General features: G+C 44.6%; 1 protein-coding gene across 4 annotated transcripts in view; it reads right to left on the bottom strand.

Moving 5' to 3' along the window:
• The window catches only part of LOC137415872 (E3 ubiquitin/ISG15 ligase TRIM25), a 732,877-nt gene that overhangs the window by 557,041 nt on the left and 158,953 nt on the right, over positions 1 to 16,883 (bottom strand). The window lies entirely within an intron of this gene.

Below are 16,883 nucleotides of genomic sequence, written 5' to 3'. Positions count from 1 at the left end.
GATGCAACAAGAAGACTGCAGTGGTGATGACACAGAAGGTGTGCCAGCTCCTGACACACAACAAAGGAGTTTCAACGTTGATGTGGTTAGGGAGCTGGATGAGGAAGCTCAAAGCCTTGTGTCTGTGAATGATCATCAGGGAGAACAACAGATGGAAGCAAAAAGGAAAACGTCATCAGTTTCCTAAACGAGACGTTTAGGCAACGCTACGTTGTGATCAAAGACCATTTTCCCGATGTGAAAACTTTCATCAGGGCTGCAAGACCCCTCCTGCAAAGAAATGACCCAATGGAAATCTCCGAGGCCCAATTTCAGCATCTTCGGAAAGCGGTCACAAAGGCGAATAAGGAAATGCAGGCGGAGGGTGAGTTACCTTTGTAAATGGCTTTGCGAGAGATATGTATCACATCCCTGAATATCAATGGGGGTTGTACCCCCTTACGAAAAATTCAGACAATTAAGGCGATGGAGAGGGTGAAAGCCGACATCATCCTGATACAGGAGACTCATGCTACGAACACCCTGGTTGCTGAATGGGGAAAACTTTATCGAGGGCAGTGGTGGCTGAGTGGTTTTACCACACCCAAAGCTGGTGTTGCCATCGCCTTGAGTGATAGAATCCCTGCTCGGAAGATTGTCTTTAAGGAAATTTATGAGGGACATCTGATAGCGGTGGATTTCTATTGCAACACGCAAAGGATCATCATTGTAAACGTATATGCACCGAGTGAGCCCATGGAAAGAAGAGTGTTCTTTTCCACTCTGCATGACTTTGTAAAAGGACTGGATACACTTTGCCCGCTTTCATCTGTATTGCTGGTGATTTCAATTGCACTATCAATCCTTCCGTAGACAGGACCGGTCATGAACCCCATCCGGCTTCTACGAGGATTTTGGAGAACATCAAAAATCAGCATTTGAAAGATGTTTGGAGGTTGCAACACCCAACTTCACGGTGCTATACGTGGTGCAGATGCCATGATGGGAGGATATCAATGGCAAGGCTAGACAGATTCTACGTGAATAAGCCAATGCTAAATGTGATGGTCACAACCCAGATACTCCCAACTGGTTTCACAGACCATTACCTGGTTTCAATGGGTTTTAATTTGCCTCTGGCCTCAGGTGGTAGTGCGTATTGGTCACTTAATACCCACCTGCTGAATGATATGAGATTCAAAGAGGCTTTTCGAGCCGTGTGGGAAAGAATTCGGTCCTCCAAATTTGAGCATGCTAACCTTCGACTGTGGTGGGACCTCGCAAAGGGTCAGGTCAAATCGCTCTGTCAACAATATAGTCTTTATGCCACTAAATTGAAAAATCTCTCGATTGATTCATTAAAGGCTGAAATTGCAGCCCTGGAGGAAAACATTAATACGGCTGGGAAAGACTACAGTTGACCGGCTGCTATGGACTAAAAAGGCAATGTTGACTGAACTGGTACGGCAGCGAGCAATGGGCACCCTGGTACGCATGAGAATGAGTTATTTAACGTTGGATATGCCAAATAAGGCCTTGTTTGGTTTGGAGACAGATTCACCGGCTGCGTGCTGCTAATGGGTCAAGTGACCTCTCAACAGGAGATTAAGTCTGTTTTGAAGGGTTTTTATACAAGCTTGTACTCCCCCCAGAGCATAAGTAATGAGACCTTGCAGGAGCTGACTACTGGGCTTCCAAGACTTGAGGAAGACCAGCAACGCACATTGAACATGTCAGTTTCGGCTACTGAACTTGAAACTGCAATGCGGAGCTTGAAGGATGGTAAAGCCTCTGGGATTGATGGTTTGCCCGGAGAGTTCTATAAGACTTTTTGGAACCTTGTGGGACCTGACCTGCTTGAGGTATTTGATGAATGCCTTCATGTTGGAGAGCTTCCCCTGTCCTGCAGAAGAGCAGTCATTTGCCTGTTGCCAAAGACTGGGGACACTCAACTAGTCGAGAACTGGCGGCCTGTCTCATTGCTGTGTGCGGACTGCGGATTACAAGCTTTTGTCGAAGGCTTTAGCAAACCGTTTGGGAACTGTGATCAGTTCTATTGTGCACCCTGACCAGACCTACTGTGTACCAGGAAGGTCAATTTATGACAATTCTTTTCTGATAAGGGATATTATTTCTTGTAATAAGTACTTGCGTGCCAGTTTTGGGTTGTTGTTTCTTGACCAAACAAAGGCTTTTGATCGTGTTGATCATACATATTTGTTTTCTGTTCTGGAGCGGATGGGTTTTGGCGAAACTTTCATTTCCTATGCTAAGCTGTTATACACTAACACCTTCTGCATGATGAAAGTAAACAACAGTTTATGTCCCCCTTTTCCTTTCCGTCGGGGTATCCGTCAAGGTTGTCCCCTTTCTGGACTTCTGTATATAATTGCCTTTGAACCACTCTTAGCATCCATCAGGCAGCGAATAACTCAGGATGTGGGAGCCGTTTTTGGTTCAAGATTTGTGGTCACAGCTTATGCTGATGTATGTGTTCTGATTAAGGGCCCCTGTAGTGTTGCTGCGGTGCAGCGTTGCTTTAAAGACTACTCTGCGGCCTCTTCCGCTGAAGTAAATTGGGGCAAGAGTGTAGCCTTATGGTGCGGTTCAGATAACCTTTCTTTAACACTGCCACCGGCACTCCCACATAATTTAGAGTGGAAAACAGATGGGGTCAAATATCTTGGTGTCTATCTCGGCAACCAGGAAGTAGAAACGAAGAACTGGGAAGGAATGATTGAACAAATTACACACCGGTTGAAACGATGGGAAGGACTGCTGCGATCTCTTTCTTATAAAGGCCGCACTCTTGTTATAAATAACTTGATAGCAGCAAGATTATGGCATAAACTAATTGCCTTGCAGCCACCCAAGGAGTTGATACCAGCCATCCAGCGGGTCTTGGTTAATTTCTTTTGGAATGGATACGACTGGCTTCGGCCGCAAATACTGTACCATCCTCGGAAGGAGGGTGGACATGGAATTGTGGATGTGTCCACCCGGCTTGTGGCTTTTCGCCTACAGTCTGTGCAGCGTCTGTTGTATGCTGAAGAGCTGCCCTGGCACTCATTTACGTTTTTCTTGTTGCAACAAGCGGGAGGCCTGTGTTATGATAGGCACTTGTTCCTGGTGAACCTTGACCGTGTCAGCTTAGTTTCAATCCCAACTTTTTATCAGGGTTTGCTGAGAGTTTGGAAAGGTTTTGGGGTTCATCATTGCCTTGAGGCTTATAATTGCCAGATGTTTATCCAAGAGCCTATTTTCTATAATGGGTTTTTTCCATGCATTCCTCATAGTCCGACTTTGATTAGGAAATTTACTCAAGGCGGAATTGGCAAAGTTTGTGACCCGAGGGATACATCTGGGATAAAATGGATGTGTGCTGGCAGGGTGGCGGCCATTCTTGGTTTAAGATCCGTGCGTATTGTCAGCCAAATTATACGCATCGTCAAGAGGAAGTTTAAGGAGTTAAATATTGGCTGGGAAGGTATAAACAATGTCGAGGATTTTCGGCTGTCTTTCCCTGAAATTAAGGTGCTCCCAGCTCTCCAGTCGAATGGTGAACTTGTATCTCTTTTTCATTTGGTAACAAAGGCGGGTATTCACAAGCTCCTTCGAGAAAACCAAGCATCACCCTTCTCCGGAGTGGCGCGAGTGGCCTTGTGGTCAGAAAGGTTAGGGCCAGGGTCTCCTGCCACGCCACTGTGGCCTAATATGTACAAACTACCTATTTAAGGGTTCCTCGCAGATATCCAGTGGAGACTAGCACATTGGGCTCTCCCTACGAACACCTTTGTTCATCACCTTGACAGCTCAGTGCCAGTAGCATGCCCCTTCTGTGTACAGAAGGAGGATCTCTTTCATGCCTATGTGAAATTTGAAAGACTAATACCTCTTTTCTTGACTCTCACACACCTTTTTGATCAGTTGTCTTTTCCTTCACATTCGTTTATTTTTGGTGTATCTTTCAGACCCTCCTGCAAGGACTCTGGTGTTCTCCTAAACTTCTTAGCTGCTGTAGCAAAATATTCAATATATAAATCAAGGAAAATTAAAATTGATAATGGGCATGGGTTTGATGTTGTTCCTATGTTTAAAGGGCTGGTGTCTGCAAGAATAAGGTTAGAGTTTGATTATTATGTGGCGAATGAAAATGTCAAACTCTTTGAGTGCAAATGGTGTATTAATGAAGCTTTATGTGTTGTGAATGAATCGAATTTGTACTTTTCTTTTTAACATTAAGAACTGTTGTTTTTTTAAATATTTTTTTCTCTCCTGTAAAAATGTAACTTGACCTGGTGTGTGTTTTTTGTGAAATAAAAGGTGTTTCAAATTCATTATCTATATCTATCTATCTATCTCTCTCTCTCTCTCTCTCTCTCGCGCCCCCTGCTGGCCGTTCGTGTGTTGGGCGTGGCGTCATGGCGGCTGTGAGCAACTGCTCTGTGGTGTAGCGAGTTCTTTATGAGTTTTCCTCCTCTCCTGCCCTCCCCTGCCCCCCCCCCCTCCCTCTCCTTCCTATCCTGTGTACTTTGGCATTTTGTTTTCATCCGTTCTACACCTTTGTCTTCGAGAGAGAGAGGATTGAGAGCGGGCCCATTTTGGGTGCGGCCTACTGGCTTCGACGGCGGTTTGTAAGCCATTTTTGTGCTAATAATGCACGTTTATTACTTACTTTAGTTTGATTATTTTGGTTTGATACCTTCTTGTCCGGTTCGGACAAGTGGGGGTGTTGAATTCGCTGGTATGGCGAATGCACGCTCTCGGTTAGAGGCGTTCGATAGCCTAACGAGGAAGGATGCATTTGTGTGTGTTCCACCAGAAGGAGTCCTCACTGAGGATGTGGTACTCGCAGTGGGGAAAATAATCGGGTGCGAGCATGTCCGAGCTGCCTCACGAATGAATCAAAAAGTTGTTATCTTCCTGTCCGAAGAAAACTTTGTTCATGACGTCGTGAGTGCAGGTTTAGCCACAGAAGGTGGTGTGTTTATGTTAGCATCCCCCATGGATACTCCAGCGATGAAAATCGTTGTATCAAACGTACCACCATTTATATCAAACGACAAACTAATGTCAGTCCTTTCTCGTTATGGAACAGCTGTGTCAAGAATGTCCATGATCCCTCTGAAGAGCCGAGACGAGAGGAAAAAACACGTTATGAGTTTCCGTCGCCAAGTTTACATGGTACTTCCCGATCGTGGTGATGATACAGGGTTAAATATTTCATTTAAAGTAAAATCCGACGATCGGGAGTATCAAATGTACGCCTCGTCAGCCTCACTAACGTGTTTTCACTGTGGAGCCTTTGGTCACGTTAAACGTTTTTGTCCCAAGGTTTCGTGTTCAAAGTGTGGGGAAAATGGCCACGCATACACCAATTGTAAAAAGGATAATACTCGTGTTCCTATTCAACCGATTGGAGTTAATCCTGTGAGTTTGCCGGTTCCTGCTGTTCCCTCCTGCAGTGAGACGAACAATAGCAGCATCGATGCGCATATCCCGAGTCCAGAAAACGATCGCACTTCACTTCCTGTCACGGAAACCGAAGCGACCCCAACTCGCACAACCTTTGCTGCGATTCCCTCATGTAGTGAAGGAATGGAGGAGGACCCTATTATTGGTTCTAAAAAACGAAGGGCGTCGGTTGATAATTTTTCTACCAGTAATCCTAAAAAGGTGGTATTGGAGAAGGCCAGTGTAGCTGAACACACACCTCAATGTGTTCCTAATGCTTCCATCGGGTTTGAAAAAAAGGATGGTGAATCCAGTGCTGCAATTGAGGATAATATGTCTGAAAGTTCGTGTACAAACTCTGTGGACGCAAATTGCTATAGGGGTGAAATAAGTTGCAACGCTGAACACGTTGATAAACCCTCGAACGAACCATTACGATCATTGACATCAGTCACTGTGAATGAGCAGACAGTGACTGACATCCCTCTGCAGTGCTGCTCTACCGATGCAGATTCAAAACTGTGTTACCGAGTCGTTCATCGATTCGGTAGATTGTGCTCCACAAGAGGATGAAACCGAGGCTTCAACTTCAGACGAGCACAAATATCACCATGGCATCGTGGATTGCACAGTGGAGCTCTCCAGCGAATCCCCAGAGATACTGACAATTCCCATAGTGACCACGGAGGCCGACATCCTCGATCCTGGAGGGACCTTGTCAGACTTGTCGGAATCTGATGAGGATGAGGAGGTGCCTGAGTTGTCTCAGTCTCAGTTGAGTCAGCCAATGATATCTCCTCAACTCGTACTCTCCTTTTTGAATGAAACCTATAGACAGCGAAATGTAGTTATCAGGGATACATTTCCTGATTTAGGTTCATTTATTCAATCAGCAAAGGAAATAACAAGAAAGGGCAAAGAATTTCCACTAAGAAGGTCACAATTTCACCGACTCAGGAAATTTATTACAAAAGCCAGTCTTGAGATTTCGCAACACCCAATCAAACCCTTTGATAAGGAATGAAGCAAATTACCTTTGGCACCTTGAACATTAACGGTGGAGGTGCAAACCCAAACCGCCAAGCTCAAGTGCAAAGTTTGTTTCGGCGCAAAAACGTCGATGTACTTTTACTGCAGGAAACGCACATCACCCAAAACGTAGAATATGATTGGTGTCGCGTTTTTGGGGGACAGTGCTTTTTTAGCAACCTGTCTTCCCTTTCGGCAGGTGTTGCTTTCGTACTTCGACCAGGGCTAGTACCTGAGTCAATCCTCTTCCAGGAGATCATTAAAGGCCGATTCAGCTCTCTTGAACTGGAGGTTAATAACTTCCATTTCACATTATTCAATGTGTACGCACCAAGTGAGAGCACAGAACGGAAAGCTTTCTTTGCGTCTGTGATTAATCACCTGCAGACAGTTGATCTAAACCAATGTATGTGTATCGGGGGTGATTTTAACTGTACCTTTGAACCTGTAATGGACAGGAACTCGGCAGAACCTCATCCCGAATCATGTATTGATTTATCCCTTTTCCTTTCTCGGGTGGGTTTGCTAGATGTATGGAGGGTACTTTTCCCCAATGTACCTCAGTTCACCTGGAGCCGCATAACCAGAGGAAGAGTGTCCTTCGCAAGACTCGACCGATGGTATATAAACTCACCCTTTAGAAACGCTATAGTCTCTCCAAATTATTTTCCGTCAATATTCTCAGACCATCATCTAGTAACCATGGGGTTTCTTTTTCCTCAGTCAATAAATAAAAGTGCATACTGGAAATTTAATACCAGTCTTCTAGAAGATGGTCTATTTAAAGAAGCCTTCCAAGTTTTCTGGGCTAATCAAATCCAAAGAAAGCCCTCTTTTTCTTCTGTTAATCTTTGGTGGGACAATACGAAAGCCCAGATTCGGGTGTTTTGTCAACAGTTTAGAGCAAACATTACCAATGTTAAGAATATAACAATGACTTGTTTGGAAGCTGACATTGTACAGCTCGAAGGTAAACTTGCTAAAAATAATAATGCAAGAAACTTCCAGTTATTACTAGAAAAGAAGACTCAGCTGAGAGAGTTAATCCAGGAGAAAGCAGCAGGGTTGTTGCTCAGACTAAGGGTTAAGAACTTAAAGGTTTTAGATACCCCTAGTAAAGCTTTTTTTCGTCTGGACTCTGTCAGTAAAGCACCCAAGAACATCCTTTCTGTAATTAATCCTGGCGGAGCTGTCGTTGTTAATCCCAGAGACAGACGGTTATGTGTTCAGGACTTCTTTTCCAAACTGTTTTCAAAACAGGTTGTTTGTGATGAAACAATGAGACTTTTAACCTCTCACCTATCCTCGTTAACCGAGTCCCAGCGGCTGGATATGGACTCGCCAATTACACTCGAGGAGTTAACGCAAGCCCTGGCTGGAATGGACTCGGGAAGAGCCCCTGGAATCGATGGTCTGCCGGCTGAATTTTATGTGGAATTTTGGGAACTATTAGGTCCAGAACTGATGCATGTTCTTGAATCATCACTGACTCATGGAGAATTGCCTTTAAGTTTGAGAAGAGCGGTGATGTCCCTTCTTCCAAAGGCTGGTGATTTGCGACAAATGAAGAATTGGAGACCTGTTTCTCTACTATGCACTGATTATAAAATCCTTTCAAAAGTTCTGGCGAATCGAGCTAAAAGGGTAATTTGCGATTTGGTTCACCCTGATCAGAGTTATTGTATTCCAGGTAGATCTATGTATGATAACATATTTTTCATTAGAGATCTCATAGATGGCAACTGTGTGCAGAATGACTTTGGTATAATTTTTCTTGGTTTAGAAAAGGCTTTTGATAGCATCGATCATGTCTTTTTGAATCATGTGCTTGAAGCCTGTGGATTTGGAGATAATTTCAGAACTTATATTACTTTATTGTACAACAATATATTCAGTTTAGTTAAGGTGAACAATGAGCTTTGTTCTCCCATACAGGTTCAAAGGGGGGTAAGGCAAGGTTGCCCCGTCTCCGGCTTACTGTTCACCCTTGTAATGGAATCACTTCTCGTGTTACTAAGGAATAACGTTTCTGGAATGAGTATATCTCCTGATCATCCTCCAGTTGTCGTATCGGCGTATGCTGATGATGTTGCAATCATTGTTAAAAACAATAACGACATTGCAGCTCTGGCTAAGTGCCTACATTTGTTTGGTTTAGCTTCCTCGTTGAAGTGCAACTGGGAAAAGAGCAAAGCGCTATGGGTTCCCTCTGTTAGGGACAGTGCATCTAGAATGGTGCAAGACCCGCCAATACACCTTCCTGCAAGTTTAAAGTGGGTGGATGGAGGTGTTCGCTATCTTGGAGTGTTCCTTGGATCCCCACAGTACAGCCAGAAAAACTGGGAAGGTGTCGCTGAACGCGTAAAAAAGAGATTGAGTAGATGGAGGAGAGCCCTGCCTCACCTTTCGTATAAGGGCCGAGTTTTGGTAGTCAAGAACCTCGTCGCCTCCTTCTTGTGGCACAGATTCATCTGCCTGCAACCACCAGAAGGCTTGGTGAAGGAAGTGCAAAGGCAACTGTTGGAGTTCTTTTGGGGAGGGCATCACTGGTTACGGCCCAATGTTGTATGCCGTCCATTGGCCGAAGGTGGCCAGAGTATGGTCGACATCAGGAGCCGCATAATGGCCTTTCGGCTATGCACTGTGCAAAAACTTTTGGTGAAAGAACAATTACCAAACCATATTTTGGCCACCCACATTTTGCGGCAAGCTGGCGGGCTGGGATATGGCCGCGAATGTTTATTGGTCCTGCTTCAACAAGTTGACACATCTCCTCTTCCTGTTTTTTATCAGAGTGTGTTGAATGCATGGCAGAACCTCACAGTGTGCCGTCAAAAAGACAACTACGACATCCATATGTTTGCACAAGAGCCCTTGTTCTGCAATCGGCTTTTCCCAAACATACCCAAAAGTAGGGACCTCTGCCAGCATTTCATAATTGCCGGCATCACAAAAGTATGGCACCTCCGGCAAGTTTCAGGTTGCGGGTGGAAATCAGCTCGAGAAGTAGCCGAGCTAGCAGGAATTCGGTCCGAAAGAGTAACTGCAAAAGTGTTGAGAGAGGTGATACGAATAGGGGTACGGCTGGGAGTATGCTGGTCCCACGAGCTCGAACCATTGCACGATGAGTGGATTTTTCCTGGGTTACTGGTACACTTCAAGTTGGAAGCATGGGGATAAGCCCCTTTCAAGAAACAAGCAGTAAAGAGCTATACAAGTCATGTGTCAAGTTACTGCTGGGGGATACGCCGCTAAATGGAGTAATCCGGTGGAAGCGACTGTTGCCTGTGGGACCCCCCTCTGAACCTGTATGGAACTCCATGTATAGCAAGCTCATAAGTAAAAGATCTGGTGATCTCCAATGGAGACTGATCCACTGGATAGTCCCCTCCAATAAGTTAATCAGCCATTTCTCTCCTACATCCACATGTTGCCCATTCTGCATATGCACGGAGGACGTGTTCCACGCCTTCATTAATTGTGAGATTGGTTCCTTTGTTTCGGTGCTTTAATCTTGTGGCACACAGAATGAGGGTTGTTTTCTCGTTGCGTTCTTTTATTTTCGGCTTTAATGCCAAGCCAAGCAAGGAGAATATGTTAATGAGGTTTCTGGTCGCAACAGCCAAGCTGGCAATATATCTCTCAAGAAGGGAGAAATTGAATGGAAAACCTGCCGGGGAATGCAATGTAATGTTGTTTTTCAATGCCCTTGTGTCAGCAAGACTTAAACTAGAGTTTTTTTTCTATAAAGATGCAAACAATCTTGATGAATTCGCCAATACTTGGTGTCATGAAGGGTTGTGCGAGGTTCGTGAGAACCAACTGGTAATGTTTTTGTAGGTTGCATAAAGTTAATGGTTTATTTTGGCAAATTGTGTGCCGTGATACTTCTGTTACCTTTCATTTCATTGCTTTTTCTTGCATTTTTGATTGGTGTAAAGATATAAATACAATTTTTGTATTATTTTGATAATAAAAGGACGTCAAAAGTCAAAAAGTCTCTCTCTCTCTCTCTCTCTCCCCCTTCTGGATGGTTGTGAGTCGTGCGTGGGTGTGGTAATCATGGCGGCTGTGGGTGTTGAGCTGTGAGTACGGTGCTGTGTTGGTGGTCTTTCCTATCCTCCTTTCACTCCATTTGTGTCCTTGTACGAGTTTGTGAAGTTTTCTCCATGTTTCCCTTCTGCTCTTGAGACAAGAGAGGGAGAGAGAGAGACAGCACGGTAACGGTTAGCCACCTGTATTAATTTATAACGTGGGTTGGTTATATCGTGCCGATTATTTATTTATTTTTTTACTTATTTAACTAATTTTGATTTGTTTGGTTAGTTTATTGCATTGTTACTGTTTAGTTTGTTTAGTTTATTGCCGATAAATGGCTAATAGGAATAGTCGAAGGACTGCTGATCGTGTTAGTGATGAGGTGTTATCGCGTAAGCACGGGCTGTGCCTTGTTCCGCCGGAAGACGTGCAAATGGACGATGTTCTACTTGCAATCGGGGATTTGATCGGGGTAAATAACATTCGTGCTGCGTCTCGAATGAACCACAAAGTGGTGGTTTTCGTGTCACAAGTTAGCCTTGCAGACATCGTGGTGCAAAACGGGTTAACGTTGGGGAATGACCAATTTGTTCCGGTATCGTCCATGGACACGCCGGCGGTTAAAGTTATTTTAAGTAACGTTCCGCCCTTTCTGAGGAATGAAGAAATCCTACGTAAATTAGGGGAGCATGGGACTGTCGTCTCACGAATTATCACGGTCCCCCTGCGAACCAGGAACGGAAGGCTGAAGCATGTAGAGTCGTTTAGACGTTTTTGTTTCGTCGTACTAAAGGATGAGGCAAAACAGCTGAACATATCTATAAATTTTAAAATAGGAGATCATGATTACCGGATCTTTGCAGCTACTGAGACCTTGATTTGCTATACATGTGGGGCATACGGACACACTCGGCAGTATTGTCCTGATGTGAGGAAGAGTTATGCCACAGCAGCTGGGGCAGCCCCCCCTCCCCCTGTAAATGACTTGAACGACCCTGTAGATGAGCCAGGTGTCGAAAAAAGGTCAACACCGGAATACGAGGGTGCGGGTGACAGTGGTGCTGGTGGAGAAGCCCATACGGTAGTGGAGCAACCATATGTGGAGGAGAGGCTGCAACCTCAAGAACAAAGGGACTTCGAGGAGGTGAAGCTGATGGAGACCGAGTCGAGGAGAAACTTGAAACGCTCTCTTGCGAGCGATGAGAATGGAGGAAAAGGAAACAAAATGGTTCTCGTGCAGGCAGATGGTAATACAGACCAACCTGATGACCATGAGCAAAATGGTAATGCAATAGGTAGAGATGGGAATCTGCCCATTTCACAGGATGAAGATAATCGAAGCATTACTGAGCGTGTCACCGTGTGTGATGGTGGACACCCTGCCCCATGCGACGAGCAGTTAAGGACCCTCATCTCAACGGAAGATGATGAGAAAGAGATTGATAAGTCGGTGGCAGACAACAACGATGGGGTAGTTGGTGCCATGCAGACGCAACAAAAATACCATGGTGACAATGACACAGATGAGGTGCCAGTGCCTGACACACCACTGGGTGAGAGTGGGGTCGAGGCTGATGAAGGATGCAGTCTTGCTGCCCTGAGTGAGTCTCAGAAGGAGCAGGTGAGGCAAGCAGAGGTGACAAAAGGGAAGGTCATTGATTTCTTAAACGAAACGTTTAGACAACGTCATGTTGTAATTAGAGATCATTTCCCTGATGTTCAAGCTTTCATTAAGGTTTCGAAACCTCTTTCACAGAAAAATGACCCCATGCTCTCGGAGCCTCAATTTCAACGTCTTCGTAAAGCAGTAACAAAGGCGAATAAGGAATTGCAGGCGGACGGTGAGCTACCACCTTTGAATGACAACGCGAGAAATACATATTGCCTCCCTGAACATCAATGGGGGATGTGCCCCCTTACGAAAAATTTCAAGCAATCCAGGCAATGGAGAGGGTAAAAGCAGATGTCATTCTATTGCAAGACACCCATGCCACAAACAATTTGGCAGCTGAATGGTGTAAACTCTTTAAAGGGCAATGGTGGCTGAGTGGGGTTTCCACACCCAAGGCGGGTGTTGCCATCGCCTTAAGTCCCAGGCTTCCCACTCGGAGTGTTATTTATAGGGAGGTCCATAAGGCACATTTGATAGCGGTGGAGTTCTACTGCAATACACAAAAGCTTATTATAGTAAATGTGTATGCACCAAGTAAACCTATAGAAAGAAGAACATTCTTTTCCACATTGCGGGACTTTGTAGAGGGGCTGGATCCAGCTGCTCTCACCTGTATCGCAGGGGACTTTAACTGTACAATTGATCCTTCAGTTGACAGGAATGGACATGAACCCCACGGCGCTTCTGCAAAGGTGTTAGCGAGCCTCATCAAGAACTATTGTTTTGAGGATGTGTGGAGGTTGCAGCATCCAACTTCACGGGCCTACACATGGTGCAGATGTCATGATGGCGTCATATCAAGGGCAAGGCTGGACAGGATCTATATCAATAAGCCAATGCTGAATGTGGTGTCCACTACCCAAATACTCCCAACAGGGTTTTCAGATCATAATTTAGTGGCAATGTCCTTTAAATTACCCCTGACATCAGGAGGTAGCGCGTACTGGTCACTCAATACTCGGTTGTTAAGTGATAAGAAATTTGAAGATGCCTTCCAAACAGTGTGGGGGAAAATCCGGTCCTCTAAGCTTGAGCATGCCAACCTTCGCATATGGTGGGACCTTGCAAAGTGTCAAGTTAAAACGTTTTGTCAACAGTATAGTCTGTTTACTACTAAATTGCAAAGTCTCTCAGTTGACTCATTAAAGGCCGAAATTGCAGAATTAGAACAAAATCGTAATGGGGCTGGGAAAGATTTGGGATATGATCAGTTACTATGGACAAAAAGGTCGTTACTGACCGAAATGGTGAGGCAGCGGGCAATGGGTACCTTGGTGCATATGAGGATGAGTTACTTGACTTTGGATATGCCAAATAAGGACTTCTTTAGTTTGGAGAACTCTATCAAAAAAGCACAACAGATTCACGGGCTACGTGCTGCTAATGGGTCAATAGTGACCTCCCAACAAGAGATTAAGTCTGTTTTGAAGATTTTTTATACAAACTTGTACTCCCCCCAGAGCATAAGTAATGAGATCTTGCAGGAGCTGACTACTGGGCTTCCAAGACTTGAGGAGGACCAGCAACGCACATTGAACATGTCAGTTTCGGCTGCTGAACTTGGAACTGCTATGCGGAGCTTGAAGGATGGTAAAGCCTCTGGGATTGATGGTTTGCCTGGAGAGTTCTATAAGACTTTTTGGAAACTTGTGGGACCTGACCTGCTTGAGGTATTTGATGAATGCCTTCATGTTGGAGAGCTTCCCCTGTCCTGCAGAAGAGCAGTCATGTGCCTGTTGCCAAAGGCTGGGGACACTCAACTAGTCGAGAACTGGCGGCCTGTCTCATTGCTGTGTGCGGATTACAAGCTTTTGTCAAAGGCTTTAGCAAACCGTTTGGGAACTGTGATCAGCTCTATTGTGCACCCTGACCAGACCTACTGTGTACCAGGAAGGTCAATTTATGACAATATTTTTTTGATAAGGGATATTATTTCTTGTAATAAGTACTTGCGTGCCAGTTTTGGGTTGTTGTTTCTTGACCAAACAAAGGCTTTTGATCACGTTGATCATACATATTTGTTTTCTGTTCTGGAGCGGATGGGTTTTGGCGAAACTTTCATTTCCTATGTTAAGCTGTTATACACTAACACCTTCTGCATGATGAAAGTAAACAATAGTTTATGTCCCCCTTTTCCTTTCCGACGGGGTATCCATCAAGGTTGTCCCCTTTCTGGACTTCTGTATATAATTGCCCTTGAACCACTCTTAGCATCCATCAGGCAGCGAATAACTCAGGATGTGGGAGCCGTTTTTAGTTCAAGATTTGTGGTCACAGCTTATGCTGATGATATGTGTTCTGATTAAAGGCCCAAGTAGTGTTGCTGCGGTGCAGCGTTGCCTTAAAGACTACTCTGCGGCCTCTTCTGCCAAAGTAAATTGGGGCAAGAATGTAGCCTTATGGTGCGGTTCAGATAACCTTTCTTTAACACTGCCACCGTCACTCCCACATAATTTAGAGTGGAAAACAGATGGGGTCAAATATCTTGGTGTCTATCTCGGCAGCCAGGAAGTAGAAATGAAGAACTGGGAAGGAATGATTGAACAAATTACACACCGGTTGAAACGATGGGAAGGACTGCTGCGATCTCTTTCTTACAAAGGCCGCACTCTTGTTATAAATAACTTGATAGCAGCAAGATTATGGCATAAACTAATTGCCTTGCAGCCACCCAAGGAGTTGATACCAGCCATCCAGCGGGTCTTGGTCAATTTCTTTTGGAATGGATACCACTGGCTTCGGCCGCAAATACTGTACCATCCTCGGAAGGAGGGTGGACATGGAATTGTGGATGTGTCCACCCGGCTTATGGCTTTTCGCCTGCAGTCTGTGCAACGTCTGTTGTATGCTGAAGAGCTGCCCTGGCGCTCATTTGCGTTTTGCTTGTTGCAACAAGCGGGAGGCCTGTGTTATGATAGGCACTTGTTCCTGGTGAACCTTGACCGTGTCAGCTTAGTTTCAATCCCAATTTTTTAATCAGGGTTTGCTGAGAGTTTGGAAAGGTTTTGGGGTTCATCGTTGCCTTGAGGCTTATAATTGCCGGATGTTTATCCAAGAGCCTATTTTCTATAACGGTTTTTTTCCATGCATTCCTCATAGTCCGACTTTGATTAGGAAATTTACTCAAGGAGGAATTGGCAAAGTTTGTGACCTGAGGCATACATCTGGGACAAAATGGATGTCTGCTGGCAGGGTGGCGGCCATTCTTGGTTTAAGATCCGTGCGTATTGTCAGCCAAATTATACGCATCGTCAAGAGGAAGTTTAAGGAGTTAAATATTGGCTGGGAAGGTATAAACAATGTCGAGGATTTTCGGCTGTCTTTCCCTGAAATTAAGGTGCTCCCAGCTCTCCAGTCAAATGGTGAACTTGTATCTCCTTTTCATTTGGTAAAAAAGGCGGGTATTCACAAGCTCCTTCGAGAAAACCAAGCATCACCCTTCTCCGGAGTGGCGCGAGTGGCCTTGTGGTCAGAAAGGTTAGGGCCAGGGTCCCCTGCCACGCCACTGTGGCCTAATATGTACAAACTACCTATTTATGAGTTCCTCGCAGATATCCAGTGGAGACTAGCACATTGGGCTCTCCCTACGAACACCTTTGTTCATCACCTTGACAGCTCAGTGCCAGTAGCATGCCCCTTCTGTGTCCAGAAGGAGGATCTCTTTCATGCCTATGTGAAATGCGAAAGACTAATACCTCTTTTCTTGATTCTCACACACCTTTTTGAGCAGTTGTCTTTTCCTTTTACTTCACACTCTTTTATTTTTGGTGTATCGTTCAGACCCTCCTGCAAGGACTCTGGTGTTCTCCTAAACTTCTTAGTTGCTGTAGCAAAATATTCAATATATAAATCAAGGAAAATTAAAATTGATAATGGGCATGGGTTTGATGTTGTTCCTATGTTTAAAGGGCTGGTGTCTGCAAGAATAAGGTTAGAGTTTGATTATTATGTGGCGAATGAAAATGTCAAACTCTTTGAGTGCAAATGGTGTATTAATGAAGCATTATGTGTTGTAAATGAATCGAATTTGTACTTTTCTTTTTAACATGAAGAACTGTTGTTTTCATTTTTTATTTTTCTCTCCTGTAAAAATGTAACTTGACCTGGTGTATTTTTTGTGAAATAAATGGTGTTGCAAATTCAAAATTCTGTGTCTGTGTGTCTGTGTCTCTCTCTCTCTGTGTGCTCTGTCCTCCAACTATTCCTGCAGGATGCACAAGATCTCCCAGCAACCCTCTTCCGGTGAAACTGCCAAACTCAAAGACTCTATGCTCACCTTCACTCTTTCATTCCTCTTTTCTCCCGCCTCTGAAACAAACTCCCACACTCTCTTCAATCCCTCACCTCCCTCCATATCTTTAAAACAGCTGTTCACCACCATCTCTTATCATTTACCATCCAAAACCTTGATCTTTTCTGCCCCCATTAAAATACCCCAAATCTGCCTCTTTCAAACCCCAACTTCTTTCCTGAAATTCCTAATAGTGTTCATTTGCTTTATACCGTGTACCCCTCCTCCACCAGCCCTGCCCCTTCCACATATTTACCGATGTCCCTGTTCTCTACTGCTGTTGTCCTTCCCTCTTCCCCCCCCCCCACCCCCCCTCTTGTTTCCCGCTCCCTTCATTTTATGTTTAATGTGTCTGTGCATGTTTTCATGTTCAATGTGTTAGCTCTTACATGAGCCTCGATTCTGTATACAATTTTTTTT

The sequence above is a fragment of the Myxine glutinosa genome, chromosome 1 (assembly GCF_964187855.1).
Source record: "Myxine glutinosa chromosome 1, kmMyxGlut1.1, whole genome shotgun sequence".
Taxonomy (NCBI): Eukaryota; Metazoa; Chordata; class Myxini; order Myxiniformes; family Myxinidae; genus Myxine; species Myxine glutinosa.
The sequence above is the reverse complement of the archived record's forward strand: the minus strand, read 5'-3'. Positions and strand labels throughout refer to the sequence as shown.